The 4,443-nt window shown below is 62.8% G+C and overlaps 1 protein-coding gene across 2 annotated transcripts in view; it reads right to left on the reverse strand.

The window, feature by feature from the left end:
- The window catches only part of FARP2 (FERM, ARH/RhoGEF and pleckstrin domain protein 2), an 81,872-nt gene extending 78,909 nt beyond the window's left edge, over positions 1 to 2,963 (reverse strand). For both annotated transcript variants that reach the window (XM_045845661.1, XM_045845660.1), the window contains exon 1: positions 2,904 to 2,963. The gene's annotated coding sequence lies outside the window, so the exon portion shown is untranslated. The remainder of the gene's footprint in view (positions 1 to 2,903) is intronic.
- Between the last annotated feature and the right edge of the window lie 1,480 nt (positions 2,964 to 4,443).

Consider the following 4,443-nt stretch of genomic DNA (forward strand, 5'->3'; position numbering starts at 1 on the left):
ACCTTGTTTTTAGTATTCCTCTTTCTCATATACGTAGCTCACGTTTATTTCAATGTCTAATATTAGCAGTGTATTGGGCCTTTATTTAGACGTTTGGTACTATTTTTGTGACCAGCTCTGCAAGTGGTCTCAACCCCACCCTGGTTCCATGGTGCACGGTCTGCTCTTTATTTGAGGGACTCTGGAGGCCACGCACAAGCACACAAAGGTCTGGAAGGGGAGACAACTATGCAGGTGGCCAGGACCACCTCCCCATGCCGGACCCGAGAGCAGAAAGTGCGAGGTTCCGTGCAGGAAGGGGCGCTGCTGGCCCGGCCCAGAGAGGGTTCCCAGGCTTGAGCAGCGTGTGCACAGACGCGGGCTGCTGGGCAGCGAGGGGCGTCCCAGCCCAACCTAAGGGCTCGGGCTGCAACCTCACACCTACCCCCGGCCCACAGCTGGGGAGCCGCAAGGAGGATGAGCTGGGGAGAGGAGGCCTGAAGAAAGAGTCGCCACGGCACCCTCCGGCATCATAGCACCTCTCTGCTTGGGAACTTCAGAGTCGCTACAAACCAAACTCCAGTTCAGGGGAGAGTGATCTCGACTCCCCAAAGCCACTCACATCACTGTGACTTCCCTCCTGGTCCTTGTCCACGTCGCATGTTTTCACAGCAGCACAGCTGCTGTGCGCACTGCTGCTTTGCCTTTTTGGTTAAATCGTGCTTTTTAACACATTTCCGTGGATCACAATGGTCCCGTCGTCTGTTGGGAGGGAAGGACAGGACAGGGTTGCCAGAACATGCTCACTGGCTGCGGAGCACTGTACCACGCTAGCACACCGGGTGTGCATACAGGAGGAGTGTGTTTTAAAAACTGGGACTCCGGTCCTGACTGCTGTGGCTCAGTGGGTTGAGCGCCAGCTTTCCAGCCACAAAGTCGCAGGTTTAGTTCCTGAACAAGGCACATCCCTGGGTTGGGGGCCCTCGGTTGGGGGGCGTGCCAGAGGCAACTAAGCAATGTTTCTTTTCCTCCCTCCCTAAAACGTAAATAAAGTCTTAAAAAAAAACAGGGATTCCCAAATCAAAGTCTTTATCACATACCACTAATTGCTCTCCGAAAAGGTAAGATCAGTTTACAGAATCTCCACCAATGTAACTGCTTCCCAGAAACCCGCCGAACACGGGGCTTTTTCATGGCACACTGCGTGGAACCCTCGCCCGCTGGAGCCCTTGCCAAGGTAAGACGGGGAGCGACTGCGGTTTTCCTGCATGCCTACGCCATGCTGTGTGCCGGAAGCACAGGACCCACTGGCGAGCTGGTAAGAAAGTGGGTGAAGGAAAAATGCAAACAGACCCGAGAGGGGAGGCAGCAGTAAGAAAGCCTGTCCCTGTCCGAGCAGAGAGGCGCAGGGGGGACCGCAGCGGGAGTCTGGGAAGGAGGAGGAAGGGCAGGGCTCCTCGCGGCTCTGCGGGGTTAAAGAGCGTGCAGAGCAGCGTTCCCGCACGCACGACCTTTGCTTCGCCGCCCGGGCCCATCCTTCCGCCCACGCCGGGCAACTGCTGGCTCGGGCCCACTCCTCTCCCTCTGCTGTCTACTCCGACGAACCTTCCGCCCGAGAAGCGAAGGGCGAGCGTTCACAAGCTCCGACTCTCTGCCGGACTCCTGCTTTGAGCTCTTCTGTTGGCCCTCGCCCGCACAACAAGGCTGCGAGGTGGCTTCTGACCCTTTTGCCAACAAGGGACCTGAGGCAGAGGTACCTGAACAACACATAAAGTTCCCCTTCGGGACGGAACTGGCAGGAGGAACCTGGGAGTCCGCTACCAAGGACGTTAACGAGAGGAAACGAGCCGGCACACGCGTGCCGTGCAGGAGGCGGCCACCAGGCGCAGCGAAGACCCGGCCCAGGGGAGCGCGGCCAGGCCCCGCGGCCCTGAGCCCACTGCCTCTCCCCGCAAACCCGGCCCCGGCTCCTTTGCAGACTTTGACAAAACCTCACAAAACAACGGGCGAGAAGCGCTCCAAAAACTCAATGTAGAATTTTGTCTTTTGGTGTGCAGGAACTCAGAAAAACTTTTGAAAAGGCAGCAGACACAGAAAATTAAAACTGTATTTGGCCTACAAGCCAAGGTCCTTCCAGGCCGCCACGGCAAACGACCTCTTCCCTCCCGCCGGCAGCGGGGGGATCCGTGCCCAGGGCCCCCGCCCCCCGCCCCCCGCCCCCCGCCCCGCCAGCTGGAGCCGCCGCCGGAAGCAACGCTGGCACGGCAAGAAAAGCCACGCTCGGGAGGTCTTTCCACCCCCGCTCGAGGCCGTGCGTTGGCGCTGCCGGGTCCACAGGCCGCCTCCTAATTCGGCTCTCACACCGCCTCCGGCCAGCCCCGGGGTAGACGAAAGCGGGTGTGTGCGGCGCGCGGGACCGCGGCCCCGGCCCACGACCCGGGGCGTTCTTTGCAAGGCCCCCCCCGCCCCCGGCCCTCCGTGGAGTGAAAGGGTTAACACCTGACTCCGGGCTCCCACTTCCCAGATGCAACGTAAGGCGAGGCCGAGAAGGGCGTGGCGCTCGCCAGCCGGAGCTGCCACCTGTGGCCGGGCGCAGGCCTCCGCCGCGCTCACCGGGGCCGCCGCGCGGGGCCCTTCACGCCTCATCCACCCGGGAGCCTCCACCAGGGGCATTCCCGACACGCCCACCCACGCGCCGCACGCGGGACCCTCCGGGGGCACCGTGGGCCTCAGGCGGTGGGCTCCCCACACTCGGCCCGCCTCGCACGGGGCCCGCCATCCTCGAAGGCCTCGCGAACGCGGACGTGGACCCCTCCGCTAAAGCGCCGTACGAAGAGCCCGGGCCGCCGCGAGCCCCACGCCCGCCACGACAGGCCCTCGGCCTCCGCCACCCACCGCCCCGGTCTCGGGCCCCAAGTCCTCACCCGCCGGCCGCCCGCGCCGCCGCCCTCCGCGGCCTCCCGGTCCAGCGCCGGCTCCGCCCGCTCCCGACTGCCCGCGGGCCGCGCCGCGCCCCCGCCCCCGCCCGGCGTCCCGCCCCCGCCCCCGCGGACGCGCGGCCGATTGGCTTGTCCGGACGCGCGGCTCTGAACCCTGATTGGTGGATGGACCGGAGTGGGACCCGCGGAGTCGAATGCGAACCCGCAGAGACTCGGCGCGCTGGGCGGGGCCTCGGCTCGCCGCGCTGGACTCTGTCCGGGGCGAGGCCTGGACTAGGCCCTGGGCGGGGCCTCGACTCTGAGGGCGGGGCGCGGTTCCCCCAGTCTGGGCTCCCTCCGCCCCGCCCGTGCCCTCCAGCCCCGTCTGAGCCCCGCCCGCTGCACGCCCACGGCCGCTGAGGCAATGGCGAAAGGGCAACGAGGGCCACGCGAGGCTGGGCTGCGGTAGAGACGGATCGCTCTTGGCGGCAGACCACGGCCCCCTATCTCCGCGACCCCCACCCGCGATCCGAAATGTGACACCGCCACCCACTCCCCGCTCGCAGGAGTACAAACCAGTTCTCCTTCCGGGGGCGGGGGAACTGCCCACTCCGAGGCGCCGCCCGATGTGCCCTCCCGAGGTGGTGTGCCCCGACACCCTCGGCCGTTCCCGCGAGGCTGTCCGGGGAATGAGCCCACGACCGACAGCCTCGTCCTTGAGGGGACGTCTGCAGTGCTCCCCGCTCCGGAGCCACCCCAGATCCCGTTCCCCCAAAGCCCAGATGGGAGGAAGTGCCGCTCCCAGCAGGGTGGCCTCAGGTCCCAGGCTCGGCCGAAACACCGCTCTCCTCTGACCCCCAAGCCCCCCACCCCCCAGCCACACCACCGCCAACCCTGACATCGGAACCCAGCGGCTGTCCTCGCTGCTTCCAGGGGGCGCAAAGCTGCCACTGGACCCCGACAGTCGCAGAGTGCCAGTGGGGACCGGGACCTGCGGAGCCTAGGTAGAGGGCGAGGGACCCCTTGGAGGAGGAATTCGAGAAGGCGGGAGCTTTACTACCCAGTGGGGTGGAAAGGGGCCCACTGTCCCACGTGGTCAGTGGGCAGAGGGCACCGCTCAGCCCCCCAGATCAGCCTTACAAGTCCAGATTGTTGAAATGTCTAATAAACGCCTTACCCATCTCAGTGATATTTAGAATAGAAATTACTTTTCCTGTTTCAGTCACTAATGGTATTTCCACACACTTGGTTGCCACCACAGCTGAGATCCTCTCCCCACTACAACTTCTCATTAGTGAGCAGCTGTCATCAACTCTTACTAGTACTAATTTTTATCATTTTTTTTCACTTTAAGTAAGTGATGATCAGATCAACTGTAATTCCTTATGGGTGTTTCCTTTGGGACTGCCAATACAAGGTTGTTGGGTGCTGATGCTATTGGTGCAAGTAATTTACCTGACTTTACACCAAGATGTGTGAAGGTCTTTGACCTTTTCCCAGAAAACTTGACGCCTAACCCGGGGAAAGAACCAATAATGAGAACTAC

Source organism: Phyllostomus hastatus, unplaced genomic scaffold (assembly GCF_019186645.2).
Source record: "Phyllostomus hastatus isolate PE091 unplaced genomic scaffold, TTU_PhHast_1.1 phas_contig_477, whole genome shotgun sequence".
NCBI lineage: Eukaryota > Metazoa > Chordata > Mammalia > Chiroptera > Phyllostomidae > Phyllostomus > Phyllostomus hastatus.